Source organism: Syngnathus scovelli, chromosome 1, assembly GCF_024217435.2.
Source record: "Syngnathus scovelli strain Florida chromosome 1, RoL_Ssco_1.2, whole genome shotgun sequence".
Lineage (NCBI taxonomy): Eukaryota > Metazoa > Chordata > Actinopteri > Syngnathiformes > Syngnathidae > Syngnathus > Syngnathus scovelli.
The window spans coordinates 12049421-12067058 of NC_090847.1; the positions used below are offsets into that span (position 1 = coordinate 12049421).

At 43.9% G+C, this 17638-nt stretch overlaps 1 long non-coding RNA gene across 2 annotated transcripts; it reads left to right on the top strand.

Moving 5' to 3' along the window:
• The first annotated feature begins 7073 nt into the window (after positions 1–7073).
• Positions 7074–8775, top strand: LOC125981394 (uncharacterized). 2 transcript variants are annotated; one of them, XR_007485929.1, is made up of 3 exons: positions 7074–7164; positions 7483–7613; positions 8201–8775. It is a non-coding gene; the product is annotated as an uncharacterized lncRNA (long non-coding RNA). The 2 variants fall into 2 exon arrangements; XR_007485928.1 differs by lacking the exon at positions 7074–7164 and having other exon boundaries at positions 7455–7613.
• Positions 8776–17638: the final 8863 nt, after the last annotated feature.

Below are 17638 nucleotides of genomic sequence, written 5' to 3' on the forward strand. Positions count from 1 at the left end.
TTGTCGTGGGCCCGTCGGTTGCTGGTGTTGGTCGGCAGTTTATGATCAGTATTTTCCGGCTTGCATGACTTAGCGTGTGAAAATCTATTCACACCCAACATAAACTCACATGTGCACTTACACACACACACACACACACACACACACACACACACACACACACACACACACACACACACACACACACACACACACACACACGCATGCACGCACACGCACACACACACGCACACACACAAACACACACACACTCGCATACAACAACGGAGGAGATTCCATGGTGTTTCCGTGTCTGTGTTGTAGTCTTGGTAGCAGCGCAGTGTGGTGTGGTGGGCTCATGGGTGTATGTCGTGTCTGTTTGTCAGTGCAGCTGCGTGTCGGTGTGTATGGAAGGAGTGTGAAAGACATCAGACACCAACACATTAATGGACTTAATCAGTGACAGATGAAATTCTTGTTGTTTTTCTCACCGCAGCACTGTCTGCTCCAATAGAAACAAGGCACAGAATGTGCAACGAGACTGACGGGATGACTGAGGTTGGAAATCTCACTTGTGCTCTTAGCTGTAATACACACACTTCATATGCACACCAACACACACCTCCAGATGCTTCAAAAAAAGGTTGGACATTTGGAGTGGACCTGCTCTTATGTTATTCTGCCACAGGATTTACGAATTGCATAAAATATGCAGATTACAAATAAACTGTGCATTTGCTGGTTTTTGAAACTATTTCGCAAATACATCCTTACACATGCACGCACGCACGCACAAATAAACTGTGCATTTGCTGGTCTTTGACACTATTACACAAATACATCCTTACACACGCACGAATGCACACACACACACACATGCGCACACACACACACACACGCGCACACACACACACACACACACACACACGTGCCAAGGTCTTTTCTGTGTTCCAGCTGGGGACCCAGCTGCGGTGATGTCATTTCTTGCTGCCACTTTGCTGATTGTGACTCTTATTGAAAGCAGAGCACTTTGATTTGCCTTCCAGAGTGAGTCAGCGTGCGCAACTGTGCGCATAAGTACACACACACATGCTCAAACAACTTGAGAATGGAGTGAATGCATTGAGTGCACATTGCTCCTAACATCAGCATATTTTGTAGACACTCATAAATGCAGTATGAGCAGCATGTTATAAGGCTGGATCACCAAGACCATGGCAACAAACATATTGAATATGAAGAAGAGATGAGAGATAGCTGGGAACCCAGCTCTGAGAGTTTGCTTCAGAGAGACAAAAAAGCGATTAAAATCAGGCAAACTAATGTCTTCATTGCCTCTACAAGCTATTTCCAATGACATGAATCTCTCTCACACCATCATCTAGCACAGTGGTTCTTAAGCTGGGTTCGATCGAACCCTAGGGGTTCGGTGAATCGGTCTCAGGGGTTCTGGTGTTTCTTGACAATTTCTTGTAACAATATCAATCAAATGACACATTTCATAATGGATGATTGTTGGTTGACATCTATGAAGATAGCCCATCTGCTTTTTATTTTCTTAACTCATTCATTGCTATTGACAGGCAGCTACTGTGTACTGTACTGGTATGTCAATAGCCAAAAACTGGGAGGGCTTTTCAATTAGTTAATGCCATGGGATTGACTGACTCCCTTTTCATTCAACCAGTCGACATAACGGGCACTCCTGGACCAGACATTAGACCAGATAAAAGCAGATCTAAATTGTGGCGCAGGTGGTGTGACGCGATTTTGGTGGATTTGATCGTGGCTCGACAGACAGATTCTGAGCTTTGTGAATGTTTGTGGTCATTCATAATTATGACAACAGCATGCATCCTCCCTCTAAACCATTGTATAAATCAATTAATTGAAGTAATTTTTATTATTATTACGTTTTGCATATTTCTCACCAATTTCCTGCCAGTCCTGCAAACTGACAGTAGACATGCTTCTTTCTGCGTTCATTCTCACAATGGCGCAGATGTCCTTTTCTAGATTTGCCTGTGTACGAAAACACCCAAAGACACGTGGAGACAGCTTCCTGGACCTAGTCTACTCGGCGCAAAAGGGAGCTTTCAAAGCCACCCCCCTCCCCCATCTGGGGCTTTCTGACCATCTCACCGTTTTGCTTTTGCCCGCATACAGACAATTGGTAAAGGCATCCAGGCCGGTTCGGAGGCAGGTTCGAGTGTGGCCTGAGGGTGCCTCCGATGCACTTCGTGACTGCTTCGACACCACTGACTGGGACTTGTTTAAGCAGGCAGCCACCTACAACGATTGGACGGAAATAGAGGAGTATACTGACTCTGTTACCTCTTACATCACGAAGTGCATCGATGATGTGACTTGCTCGAAATCCGTCGTCACTCGCGCGAACTGGAAGCCGTGGCTGACGGGGGCTGTCCTCAGACTGTTGAGGGCCAGGGACAAGGCTTTCAGAGCGGGGGATGAGGCTGGCTTGAGGACAGCGAGGGCCGACCTGTCCCGAGGCATCAAAGAAGCGAAGAAGGCGTTCTCGTGCAAGGTCTCCACCCACTTCAAGGACAGCAAGGACGCACGTAGCCTTTGGCGGGGCATTCAGACCATCACGGACTACAAGCCCGCGCCGAGGAGCTGTGAGGGCGACGTCCGTCTGCTGAACGATCTGAACCGCTTCTTTGCTCGCTTCGACACCCAGAACAGCACTTGCCCGCTGAAGACCACTCCCCCCCCACACGAGCAGCCCCTGCGCCTCTCTGCCGACGGTGTGAGGAGGGCGCTTGCCGCTATTGACACCCGTAAGGCGGCGGGCCCTGACAACATCCCGGGTCGAGCGCTGAAGGACTGCGCTGGGGAGCTGTCGGGTGTCTTCACGGACATCTTTAACGTTTCCCTGCAGCAGGCCATCGTCCCCTCGTGTTTCAAGGCTGCCACCATCGTTCCTGTGCCGAAGAAACCTGCACCGTCCTGCTTCAATGACTACCGCCCTGTGGCACTGACGCCCATCATCATGAAGTGCTTTGAGCGGCTGGTCATGGAGCACATCAAGTCCGTTCTCCCCCCCACCATTGACCCTTTCCAGTTTGCGTACCGTGCCAAGCGGTCCTCTGAGGATGCCATCTGCTCTGCCCTCCACTCGGCCCTCACCCACCTGGAGAGAAAGGACTCATATGTGAGGTTGCTGTTTGTGGACTTCAGCTCTGCCTTCAACACCATTGTGCCGCAGCGACTCATCCGCAAACTCAACGAGCTGGGCCTCAGTACCTCCCTCTGCAACTGGATACTGGACTGCCTCTGTCAGAGGCCTCAGGTGGTGCGTGTTGGCGACAAAATCTCCGCCAGCATCACGCTGAGCACGGGGCCCCCCAGGGCTGCGTGCTCAGTCCATTGCTCTTCACCCTGCTGACGCATGACTGCACTGCGACCTACAGCGACAACCGCATAGTGAAGTTTGTGACGACACGACTCTGGTGGGTCTCATCACGAAGGGCGACGAGACTCGGTACAGGTCGGAAGTTGACCTTCTGACCACGTGGTGCAGGGACAACAACCTCCTGCTGAACGTCAATAAGACCAAGGAAATCATTGTTGACTTCCGGAAGGGTCACACAACACACCTGCCGCTGATCATCGACGGTGCTGTGGTGGAGAGGGTGAGCTGCACCAAGTTCCTGGGGGTGCACATCAGTGAGGACCTCTCCTGGTCCGCAAACACCTCGTCACTGGCAAAGAAAGCTCAGCGCCGCTTGTACTTCCTGCGGAAGCTCAAGCATGCATGTGCTCCTCAGGCAGTCCTGTCTACATTCTACCGTGGCACCATTGAGAGCGTCCTCACCAGTTGCATGGCTGTCTGGGGTGGTAACTGCACTGAACAGAACTTGAAGGCCCTGCAGCGCATAGTGAATACGGCTGGTAAGATTATTGGTGCTTCACTCCCCTCCCTGAAGGACATTTACACCTCCCATCTCGCCCGCAAGGCAACCTCGATTGCCAGAGATGTGAGTCACCCGGCTCACTCTTTGTTTGACCTTCTGCCCTCTGGGAAGAGGTACAGGAGCCTGCGCTCCCGCACCACCAGACTCGCCAACAGCTTCTTTCTCCAGGCTGTTAGGGCCCTGAATTCGCTACCCCCTTCTGCGTAGCGTGCGGCACTGTTGCGCTATTTTCGGGAATGTCTGCTGTACGCACACTTGCTCCTTTTTTTTCTGCTCCTCTTATTTATTTATTTATTTATTGTTGTGTTATTTATTCATTATTTATTCAGCACGCTTTTGTTATACTTGTTTACTTGTTTGTCTGTTGTGAGCCATGTCTTGTCACCGTGGGATAGGGGGGAACGAAATTTCGGTTTCTTTGTGTGTCTTTGGCATGTGGAGAAATTGACAATAAAGCTGACTTTGACTTTGACTTTGACTTTGACTTTGGGAAAGAGAACTCACTGCACTTTGCACTAGAATGGAAATAGGGACCAATGAGTCTGTGACATCAGCAACTTCCCAAGTGCCTTCATAATACATTAAATTCGGTAGTTTTTAAAAGTCGTTCTAAAAGAGAAATAAACACCTAACCCTGAACTGGCATGAATATTCCAGCATTTTCAGTCGTTTTAAAAGGTCTTTATAAAGAGTATTAAGCTTTCTTTATATGGAACTTCTCAAAAATGCTGCTTTGACACAATGAAAAAGTATCCTTTGTTCACTTTTCACCTCTTTAAGACCTTTAAGATTACATGCTGACTGCCAAGAGAGACCAAACTATGAAGTCCTCATTGCACCATTGCTTCCATTTTACCTCTTTCTAAACCACCTCTCCTTAAATCTTTCTCACCCTGCCCCATTTCCAAAGCTCTTTTCCTCATCCATCCCTGTCCGCAGCAGCACAACACCCCTCCTCTCTCTCCATCCACTGTCTTGTACACACTGGTCTGCTGGCATGTCCTCTGTCTTCCCAGCCTTTGAAGGCTTTTCAGGCTGCTAATAAAAGACAGGTCCCCACCACAACAAAAAGGGCTCAGCGCTGTCTTTGAATAAACAGTTTATTTCATTTTTTTTCCCTCCCTTCGGCTTCTCCTCCTACCTCCTACCCCCTGTGTGTGCATGTGTGTGTGTTTCAATTATAGTTAACAGGAAAATACGTATCCTTGTTTTTTTCCATGCCATCACAATGCTCTGGATTAGATTAGCAGGGCACATGGAGGAACAGAGAGGTATTAAAAGGAGATGAAGATGGAACAAGAAATGAATGGAAAGCAAGTAGCTGTGGCGACCTTTATGTCATCCGGTTAGTCAATCTGGTTCTTTGTTGTATTCAAGTATAGTCTTTGATACATAACATGAGCACAGCACTTCAAATTTACAACATAAGCTTACTTATTAATGTCTCCTCTCTTTTGAAATGGATTTAGTATATTTGACTTTGACTTTGATCAGATGAAAAGTCCAATTTGGACATTTTCACTTTGGGCATGTTTTGACTTTTATCGGCATTTGAGACATTAATGGCTATGGGCTTCATTTGGTCATTATGCAGACAAGCACAGCCCAGCAGATCTGCGAGAGGCAGAAATTGGCAAGAAAGGATTCTATAAAGGGTTTGATGCCTACTGTTGACATATTCTTTATGAAAGATGTTGCGTTAGAGCAACTGTCCACCCTGTGCCACTGTTCGATGTGGTCTGAGCAGGCGTAAGGTTTAGATCAACTTTCTCCTTTCAGCTTGGCGGATATTAGTCTGCCGAATTGGCAAATGGGAAGCAAGTCTTGCACTGATGTAAAAATCAGGATCCGCTGGCTTTTGCGCCAAAGAGCAGACGTGCTGTCTACGAAAATAAAGCCCAATGTGATGAGTTATTTGGAGTGGACAGTAATGTTATTGTCATAAGAGTTGTCCACTGACAACTTCAGTACATTATAGCCAAGTGTCATGAAAAATCAAATAAAATATTCACATCACTTTTTGCTGATGACACCTCAGTATTTGAATTGAACTGTATCTACAGTGTAACCACTGTAAATTGGTGACCAAAGAAGAATTCAATAAAATACAACTCAACACATCACTAGATCACAAATTACAAGTCCTGGTGCTCTGGGAATACAATTTGCCTGACTTGCCTCATTCCTCATCCTCTTCTTTTGGCCCTGCTGTCTGATGTCTGTTTTTGCCTGGGTGGTGGTTATTTTTATTTTTATTTTTAACCCACATCTTCCCATTGCCTCCATAATTTGCTTTTGGAGTTTGGGCTTGTCCTCCATCCACCTCTTCATATGTGGCTATGAATAGCCAGCATGCATTGTTCACACCAGTCGTATAATGGTGGGTGTGGTGTGATGAAGTTGTTTTGCTGAGTCACTGTTAGATCATGTCTTGTTTCGTCTTCTGACTGTTGGCATCATGCGTGTTGCTCAGGAGAGCAACAGCATAGCAAGAAAAGTGCAAAAAGTTGTACTGAAGTTATCTAAGTTTATCTAAGTTTTATCTAAGTTTTCTAAATTATAATACCATAGTCCGATGCATAGAATTGCTTTCCATTTTATTCCATTTAACTGTTGAGTAAAAAACTGTAAACCCAATCTGATGGCTGCTTTCTAAGAAGAGTCTACCTACCGGTATTTCTTCTTCGTCAAAGAACTGCTGTATATAGCTATGTATCCATGACGAATCCAAATATCTACACAGGGACAGGCACTTATCATCTGCCTCATGCAAAAGCGTCCCAATTACGGACTATCTCGCTTCAGTGATAGGACAATATATATATATATATATATATATATATATATATATATATATATATATATATATATATATATATAGAGAGAGAGAGAGAGAGAGAGAGAGAGAGAGAGAGAGAGAGAGAGAGAGAGAGAGAGAGAGACAGAGAGAGACAGACAGAGGCAGAGAGAGACAGAGAGAGAGAAGGACAAGAACATAGTAAACAACAAACAAAATATCGTTGTCACGACTCGTCCCTGGTTGCTTTATTATGTCTATATGTTACCATGGCTTCTGTTCGCGTTGCCCCTCCCCTCCTGTGTTACCTCACTCAATGTAATCACAGTCACCTGCCTCTTGTTACCTGTCTTGTATTTAAATCCTGTCTGCCCCTCACTCCCGTCACTTCGTTGATGTCTTTTTGTCTCACGTGTTTGTCAGTCAGTTCCGTTTCTATTATCCAGTCTGTCGGTCAGTCCTGTTGTTGGTTTTGTTAGGAAGTTATGTTAGTTTGCTGGTTCTGTTGCTTTGTCCCCTTATCCTCGCTTCCAACTACCTTTTCCCCCATTAACCCTGGTTCAAGCTGCATTTGGTCATGCAAATGATTTATTCTCAACAAAAACAAATTATTTGGATTTGTCATGGATACACTCAGCCATACATGGAAAAAAAGCATGAGGACGCGTTTGAATGATAATGACACTGTCAAAAATTGGAAAAAAAAGGAAAATGTTAAATTAATCCGCAGGATGAACTGAATCATCAAATATTTTTTTTCCAATAATACAGAAACCAGCCTGGTCACTTTGGAAACTTGTCATGGATGAAGGGTCAAAAGGTCATCGCCTGCACACTTCTCTACTGCAAGGTCTTATCTTGTGAACACTGCGGCACACTCCTACAAGCACCTGCACTCTGAGGTAAACTCCCTCAAACCACATTAGTCCTGTGTACACTGGCAACACCTGGCTTTTCCCAAGCGGGTTCAAATAAACATCTTGTTGAAGAGAGGCCTGTTTTGTTGGATAAACTGGAACAACCTGGGCTCGAATCAGAGTGTAATCCACCACATCCAGAGGAATCACGCCAAAGTTAGCTTGACAATTTGTCCTGTTTACATGTGTAGAAATATTTCATTGGCTAAAAGGGTCTTGTAGGGCATATTTGAAAAAGCACATTTTCCCCTAAATGTAAATAAGTTTGTTGGAACTGGACCCAGTGTGGTCCCACTGGCTGGAAAGACACTCTGCTCCTGAACCAAGCCCCGGCAGCCCGGGCCAGAATCAGACTGGGCAGGGCAGAGCGCTCCGTCAAGCAGACATGGACAAACATAAATATGGCTCGGAATATTTCAAATACTTGCGGTGAACCTTAATTCATCTCATGAGATGCTTACACAACCTCAACATTGACAAAATCCCTTGGAAGATAAGTTTATTAAGCACTTTAACATGATTTCAAGTGTTCTGAGTGAACTCATCTACTTTTTTTTTAATCTCCTTATCAGGTTTGTCTCCTTGCTCATTTCTTCCTAGGCCACATAAAGCAAAAGCAAAATGCAGCAGTGGACCAAACCACAACTTGTTACTTGACAAACTCAACCAGTCAAGCTCTGGCTCGCTCGTCTTCATCTTGGTATTCTTACCTTTTGCTCTCCTACTCCTGCTATTGTACTTCTTTACCCCCACCACCTCCCCCCAAAGACAGTGTAAGGAGGCTGTAAGCCAGTGAGCTCAAAGTAGAGCAAATGGTCATTTTCCAGCTTCGTTCTGTCAAAAGAAGAATAACAGCAAGAGAGGCGGGTGGGTGAAGGTTTGTGTATAGTCATGCTGCAGTGTGTACACTCTGGTGTCTGTTCTTTGGTCTAACAGCATTTTTGATCATTACAAGTTGAAAGATTTATTTAATTCAAAAGATTTAGACTTGGATTAGAAAACAATGACGTTTGCTTTGAGAGAGTTGCAGCAAGCAAAAGACACCAGTTTGGCAGAGTGCTTGGCGGACATCTATTTCGACAGAGGAAATGTTCATTTGTATGATCTCCTTTTGTGAATAAACACACTTTGAAATAATCCAAACAAATTGATTGCAGACACTTGTAGCATCACACACCCTACACGCATGCAACTGAAAAGTGATTTGTGGGCGGAGTCAGAGTGAAGACAGGTGACACCAGAGCGCATCTCTTTATTCACAGCTAATCCCGCTTTTTTGTCATCCATTACGTCACTCAAGCTCCAGTCATATTTCTCCCACGTTGTTAGTTACTCCCTTGTTTTCTTCTCATTTATACCCCCCGCCCCCTCAGTTAAAAAAAAGCGTGGAAATTGGGTCCATGACAGACTGCAGTGTCTGCCTTGTGTCACAAGCAGTGTTGACAGAAGTAACTTTTACTGTTGGAACGCTTCAATGCAGTGGACACCCCGCTGTGACATTATCACCAAAATTATTGCATATTTGCAAAAGCACAAAGGCCAGACGTTTGCACAGCTGTCACATAAAGCGAATAAAATGTGAAAAGGTTAGCGGAGAAGGCATTTAGGGGCTTATTAAATAAAAATGCAGGATAAAACATGTCATTGTTGCACGTGAGTCAGCTCATAAACGGCCATTTTTTTTCGTCAAATCTATTATGTCTTCCAAATATTTTTATTTGTTGTGGGTGAAAGTTTTACTGTAAACTCATATTCCCAACTGTTAGACTTGTCGCCATAAATCAGCTATTTCATCCATATCTGCACTTTACACCTTGTTCAGTCCAAAACGTTCTCCTCACGCGTACAACCCCATAAAATGTTACAGCTAATGCTTATCTGTCTCCCACAGCAGCTTGTCTAGAATTTCCCTGCAACGCTGCCTTCCCATCTCCCTCTGGACCCGGCTGGAATTTACTACGAGCGCTGTTAGCCCTAACACTCCCAATTGTCATGCATCCCAGTTATTGGAACGTTACAGTGGCACTTCCTGTGGTGTGGATGCGGCCGGCGGCTACGTTCTTGGGGTTACAGTAAAACAAGCGTCTAATGACACCCCCTGTAACCACAGCAAAAGAAGGGAAAGGGAGGGTGTGTTGGGGTGGGGGGTGCACGCATCACTAGAGCACTATAACCCAGGAAATGCTTTGGTTGGCCACAGGGTAATTGGGACTGTCCCATGTAATTTAGGTGGAGTGGCAGGAAAGTCTGGCCGCACACTCGCTGCACTTGTCTCAGACTGGCTGTTGGTCAACCACACAGCACCACAGACATGACAAAAGGATGAAGGGGAGTGGGTGTATTAAAAAAGCAGATAAGGCTTCAAGTCTAGCTGGGGAAGTGGAGGCACAAGGGTGCAAAATGAAAAAGAAATCTGTTTTTAAAGTGAAGTGAAAATGAAGTGGTTGAGTGAGTGTGTTATCGTGTGTTTAAACTGCGTGTCCAAGTTTGAGCTGTGAAAGTGTGACGTGCATGGTGGGCATTAGTTCTCCCCAGTGCAGGTTCTCCTACGCTGAGGCAGATGGAAAATAGGAAAGGGGATCAGGGGGAATTCAGCTTAGTCAGGTCTTCTGCTCCAAGAGTGTGCTCATCACAGTAGGCTATGCGTGTGTGCGCGTGTGTGTTTTTTGTCGGCTCCTCTTCACAAGCCGAGCTCACTTTAAGTGAGACAGACAGCTCCAAGACCAAAGACTTTGCTGTTTTGTGGCCCCAAGCCACAGGTGTGTGTTGACGTCTGTCTACTTTGGGCGCATTTCTCTTTTGGTGTGACCACTTTTATGGGGACTGTGGCACAAGTGTGTGTATGGTTATCACATCGTGCGTGTGTGGCGTGCTTGGAAACATGGAACTTGTGCCCTGCTGAGCGTGCGACGTCTGCATTTGTGTTTGTTGTGGCTGCTGTGTCATACCTTTCTGCCTCTGGAGATTTTTTTGCATTAATGGATTTAGATGGCCTGTTCCGCATGCTGTCTGCATGTGTGGGTTCGGTCTGCCTGTCTGTGTTTTCTTGGCGGGTGTGCGTGTCTGAGGGTGCATATAGAAAGTTACAAGAATGTGTGTGCGTGCGTGTGTGTGTGTGCGTGTGTGTGTGTGTGTGTGCGTGTGTGTGTGTGTGTGTGTGTGTGTGAGATTTGCAAGCTGCGGGGTCACCAGCAGGTCCTCATCTCCACAGACCAGACCAGACGAAAAGGAGGGGAGCGTCGAGGCGAGCGAGGCAGTGTGAGCCGGGACATGGCCTTGGGCTGCGACTAAATGAAAAATGAAACAGCACGGGGCCTTAAATGTTTGCAAATCGGAGACTGACTTAACTATGCTAAACCCCAAAACACACACAGACAAGACTCTAAACCGATCCTCCTCAAAACAGTACCGATGACCTGCTTTCCTGACGACGTTCTGGTCAGAATCCAAACTCAATCAGGTGAGCAGTCAGGTAAGCACCAAAGGCAAGCGCGCCACCCACCGGTGGCCTGTTTGGCTTCATTTGTCTTTCCAATGCTTCTTTGTTTCCACAAAGAATGGTTGACTTGCTCACAAGCAACATAATCCACTGCACTTTTAACTTCAATAAACAATCTAGCAAGTGTTGTTGTCCCTTTCCCCGGACAGCTAACAGAGCACAGATGCTACATCAGCCTGAAGACATACTGTAGGTCTGACTTATAGAGGGAAAGAAAAGAGGGAAAGAATTTTAAAGAATGTCCCATCACTACTTTGTGCTGCTCATGCACATGTCCTCATCTAATAGTGCCAAAGACTGCTCACAGCCAAGAAACACTAACCTTTCTCTATTCTATTGAGTCAGTATCAAGTTTTCATGGCGGCGTTTCAACTGTGTGCATGATACAAGATGAAGAAAAACAAATGAAAGGGATACATTGCGATAGAGCCAGTGGTTCCGTAGTGGTTCACGTAGCAGATGTGTGTGCAGCTCGCGTGGGATCGATTCCTGCCAATTCATAAAGGGTGAATGACAGACAGTTTGGCTGACTGGTGGTGATGAGTTCAAGTTGTAGTACACTTTTTGCCTTGTAAAGTGAATTCATATATGTTTAAATACATCATAGCTTTAGAGTGCCTCGTTGTCGCAGAGTGGAAAAGCTTGGAGTTGACGCTGGGATATCCATCCCGCTCAAAAATAAGACGCTTGCTTCAAATTTTCCAGGTGAGTAGGGGGTGTTTTCAGCAACTTCGGTGGACTCGTCCCAGCGTTTGAGAGCGGAGGGAATGGACTGATTTTTTGCAGTTTTGAAGTATCATTTTACTGCACCTACTTGGCAGCTTTATTAATCATTCACATTTTTGCAGAGTTGTTAACAACACTCTTCACTGTGGTGTGTCAGATGTAGAAAAAAATATTTATTTTCACTTCACAGGGATTTTAAGGTTTGGCTCCTGCACAGCAAAATGTTCCCAGTTTGACTCTGAATACTCAACATTGAGGCATTTCTCTGTGGAGTAAGCGTGTTCTCCTGATGCATGCGTGGGTATTCTCAGTTTGCTCTGGTTTCCCCCCAGCTAATAAAACATGCAATTTTAATTTCTAGCCTGTTGCCTTGACTAAGATCCTGAACAAGATCAGAACAGATGTGCAACAGTTTAACCATGCAAATGAGTCAACAGAAAGAAGGAGCTCAACTCTAAAAAGGCAGCTATGGTTAAAACTAACAAGTCTTTGTTGACCATTCAATGGAGGACGCAATGACTCTTCTATCTCTGCCCATCCAAACAGTCAGTGCCCCAAACAGAGGTGCCCAAAAATATTTTTTAGATTCAATACTTTGGTTCCCTTCATATCTTTTGACATTGAAAAAAAAAAAAAAAAAAACCTAAAAACAAATGCATGACATACCAAAGTGCAGTGCATGGTGGAAACAGGGCTTAGCAGACTTGTGAGCCCATTGGGCATTAGTTACAGTTACGTGTTATTTCAATAAAAGACAGACTCTCAAGAGATAAAAATTCCAATGTAAGTGCACCAGCAGAGCAAACAATGCCAAACCTCAGCACAGCTGGGAAAGTCCAATCTGACTCATTTCAAAGTCCACAGAAGGAGAAATAGTGCTTCGGTGTAAATACGACTGCAAATGCGCAGGCCAACTTCTCTCATCCAATATGATGGTCACGTACTCTCACATCACATGATTTATGTTACAAGGTTTTCCTTTTTAGAGTTGAAAAAAAAAGTACTTCATGGAACAGAGTTATGACAAGGTAGAAAGAACAACTTTTATTCAAGACATAAAAGACATAACTTTCCACAATTTAGTCACAAGGCTCAAGTGGCACTAAGCTGCAGACATAGACAAAAATACATACTTATGCAAAATCCTGAGTTGGGAGAAAGAGCAACATCTAAAGCCAAAGAGAGTTCTGGAATTGCATAGGGAACTAAAGGTAGGTTGTTAGATTCAAGACTAAGGTGGATTCACAAATATGCATAAAACACACATCATCAGGACCTCCTCTCACACTTAAAATGTCTGGCCAGTTGTTTAGTGCTGGCTACTTAAAATTATAGAGTCGAGTGGGGATTTCACTGCCATTTAGCATTTGGAATACACTATAACGAGCCTTTTTCTTCACGGTTTCAGTGGAACATCTAAAGTCAGTACCGTATAATGTTTAAGACTCAGTTTTGTAATCAGCAAATTGTTGAAGTGTGTTTACACATTGCGTTGAGGAACAACTACTAATTTTCATTGTGATTTTTTTGGGGGGCACAGGGAGTCCAGCTCAGGTTAAATTTAAATGTTTGTCATGTTTTCCTACAAATTTCAATTGCAAGCAATATTGAGGTATTATTTGGAGATGTGCTTCGTCATTGCACTTTAGGATGAACATTTTTTTTTGCATTGTCATTCCCTTCTCGGACAACAGTCAAAACTCTTATATCTCAAATCACCTTTTCCTATTTAAATGAATGGAAAAGCCTTTAATATGTTGCAGACAACAGTTTTTGTTAAACATCTTTACACTTCAGAAAAACATACAGGAATAACTTCATTAAATATATTGTAAAGAATTAAACAATTTGTGCATCATGATTTCATGCGGTCATTGTGCGGCGCCTTCTTGTATAGACTCAAAGAAGACAGCCACTGCAGTAAGCTGCAGTAATAGTTTTTTTGTAAACGATACAGAATACGCGTATTGTTATTGTCTTTCTACATGTGTTGCTGCACCTGTTCAAATAACTGATATTAAAACGGTTCGAACACAGCAACATCAGTGACATTTTTTTGGGTAAAAGTATTGTTATATTGTCTGTCTACATGTGTTGCTGCACCTTTTTTGTTCAAATAACTGATGTCAAAAGGGTTAGAACACAGCAACATCTTTCCTCGTTTTGCTAACCTGTCTATGGTGTTTTGATTTGTTTAGCGTTAAGTCAGCCGCATTTCATCACATCATTACCTGGTGTTTGCTTTGAATACACAATGTGTATTGCGCTTTGCTTTATGTTTAGTTTTCCAGAAAGCAGATACAGTAGCCGCATAGCTGCCTTGGAGGCTTTGCATAGAGTTGTAAGGGTAAGTTTAAGGTCAAGTAGGGTTGGTCACACTTTTTTTCTCATTCTATTTTCAAATGTGTTACTGTTTCTACTGAAGTGCGGGCTTGCCCTTCAATAGTAGTGTAGTCATACGGAGCAAATGTCAGCACATTGTTTTTTTTCCTCATTTAACTTGGCGAACAAAAGCCTCCATAATAGTAAAGTTTGTGCGGTGCACAAAGTGTTGCCATCCATCCTCCCCGGGGAGGCGTTCTTTCTCATCTCTCGCTCCCTCTACTTACTAATTCTATGTCCTCTCTTTCTTCTTCTTTCTTCTCGGGCCAGACATGCCCAACTGTGGCCAATTAGCATTTTTTTGCCCTTTCTTCTCTTTCATTTTGTCCTTTCTTTTCTCGCCTCTATTTGTTGTGTAAATTAGAGTTTAAGGCACATTTTGAGTTCGCTGTCTCACTCTCGACATGAATAAACCTGCTGGCAATTAAACATTTATGGTGCTGGCATACCCCCGTTTATCCCATCCCACTCTGAAGTCTCTTTCTCACTCTCTCCCACACATTCTCTCATGTCCGTTAGCCTCTCACCTGCCTTTATCGCTTTCTCCTCCACCCTTCTAGCTTTGACGCTCACATTACCTCCTGCTATGTTCACCCTTCAACACCTGCTGGAGGTCACCATTTTGCTATCTTCCTCCCTTTCTGAGTGAAACAGGGAAATGATTAACAAGAAAACATTCAGATTTTCCTTCCACATGTTCTGCCAATGAAATGCCCGTATGCCTGCAGCATTCAAGGCAGCTGTGCCAGAGAAGTGTTGAGTGTGCGCATGTGTATCTGTTTTTACAATGATGAAACAGAGCACAGTTAAGAAGTTGAATACAGTTAGCGGCACTCGCATAGCTTCAATCCAAAATGAAGTCCCGTGTGAACCATGTTTGCAACTGTTTGTACACACAATGCGGTTTATCAATGTGCGGACAATCTTGTGTGCTGTGTGTTTTCAGTTGCGGGAACAGATGTGCAACACGGTACAATGAAACCCGACCCCCCCACCCCTCTTTTCCCTTCAGCATCAACTATGGCAGCCCCCGCTCCTCTTTTCTTGTCCTCCAAACCCGCCCAGAACTCTGCTGCGTTATAAGACACATGTGGAAACAATTCGGTCAATGCCCTGAGCAGGGTAGCCCTCTCTCTCTCTCTCTCTCTCTCTCTCTCTCTCTCTCTCTCTCTCTCTCTCTCTCTCTCTCTCTCTCTCTCATTTGACACTTTTACACAGTTTGCAGACGTACAATCATACAGTACATGTGACACATCCATCCATTCCCGATTGAAATGCTCATTGCAGGGCATTTGACAGTGTGTTAACTCTGCTGTGATTCTAAACTGCGATCAGCTTGTCGCCACTCGTCCAGTGTGTATCCCTAAGTTTTTTTTTTAAAGAAAGTGTGAATGGGCTCCCAGGACAGCAGGACACACAGATAGATTTGGGAGTTGCTGTAGCGTCTTTATGCTTGCTGATGTTTAAAGGAGAAGCTTAAAAAGACACCTTGATGTACGTTGGTGTGTTGACATGCACACATTTAGCTGTCAAAGTGTGACTTTCTTTTAACTTCACCAAGGATTTTTTTTCCAAGGTTCATCCAAAAGCAATCCCTTTGAACTGAAAGCCAGTCAACAAAAATGATTGTCTGTTAAAGAAGACCCGAGGCTCTATCTTGTGGCCGTGCGCTTGGCGCAAAAATGGGAGTAACTCCATGGTAACTCCAGGGCTTGCTGCCAAGTTGGTTGCACAACTATATGCAACAATATAACGAAGCATAAAAATGTTACAACCTGTAGATTTACTTTTTTGTCATCTCTGATAGAGTTCTACTCTGGTCGAGGGCACCCCGACCACAAGCCAGTCTTAGTGTGCCTGCGCAGCCAATGAACGTGCGGCCGCCTGAGCATGCAAGCTACTTTATTAGTCATCCCGGAATTGTTGAACAGTAGTCTGTAATTATGTTTTGTCAAAAGATGGCTGGGTGTATTTGAAATTATACAGCAATTAGAGCCTGTTTAAATAATAATAATAAAAATAATGATAATAATAAATTGCTAGGTCATGTCATCTTGGAATGCAAGGGCCATTGTGGTTTTTGTCCCAAATTTCCCGATTGGCATCACACCCCTGGGAGTAAGCAATCAAACGGAACCAGTTCTGTTCTAGTATTGTTAAACATGTGAAGGGCTGAAAAAACCCTGTTTGATAAAGTTCCTGCAATAATTGAGGCTGGCTTGGGCTTGTCCAGGATCATCCCTAATTATGCTGCAATAGATCTCGACAGCTGGGGTATTTCCCATCATGTTCTCTACCTGCCCATCCCTGGTTATACATATGCCACTAATAATAATAATACATCTCTGACATTTAACAGGTAATTTTACAACCCAACCAACAGTTATAAATCATACTGTGTGAATTAATACTAATGTTTCCTTTGCCACGAGTGAAGCTGAATGTTGTGTATGAATCTGATTGGTGGATGGTCGGTTAATTAGGAAAAATATCCAAAACTATTTTACTGAGTTCCATTTTGGTGTGATCCAGAAATGTGTCAGAGGAGGAGGTCTACCTCAAAATCAAATAGACATCAATCATCCATTCATAAATGTCATCAAATGACATCATTCTCTATTAACTATGACGCAACCAATCAACAAAGATGGAAAATCAGAGTCAAAATAAAGTATGCCACATTTTGTTCATCGCGGGGCCTTGGCAGAGATCTGTTCCCTATTAAATGACATTTTAACTATCGTACGTTCATTGTTGCTGTTGTTGTAGCCCTTGTGTGCTCTACCCAGTGGAATCTGGTGTGTGTAGATGACACTAAAATGAAGAGTTTGGCTCCAGAGAGCAATATATTAAAATTGGGATATATGTATATGGTTCTGTCAGAAGTTTGTCACGCTGCTCTTAAGTTGTCGCATCTGTGCAGCTGCTGGTGTAATCAGACATGTGAATGAGTCCGTATGCCCTTCACTTGTACTCACATCTAAGACTGGCATGAACATGTTAACAACAAAAAAATGAAAAGGGACAAAACGCATTTAATGCTGCACTTACATTCCAGAATGTTTTCAACATTAGTGAAACATAGTGAACCTTTTAATTATCCACTAAACATAAATATCGTCTTTAGATGCCAAGCAGCTACAACTGTTTCACATTACATTATTGGATGTTAGCTTGTGTTATTTAACAGAATAGTTCACAACAGCACAAGATTAACTCACATAGTTACATATATAAACATGACGTCAAGTTATAAAGCATGTTATTTACGGAAAAACATTGTCTTGTGTTATTTCTTAGTCATCTGACGTAAGACATTAAAATGCTTCTTAGTTGACCCCTCGTTTTGTGGCCAGGTGACTGTGTGAAAGTAGCAGGAAGTATCGATAGCATTTGTAGGGCA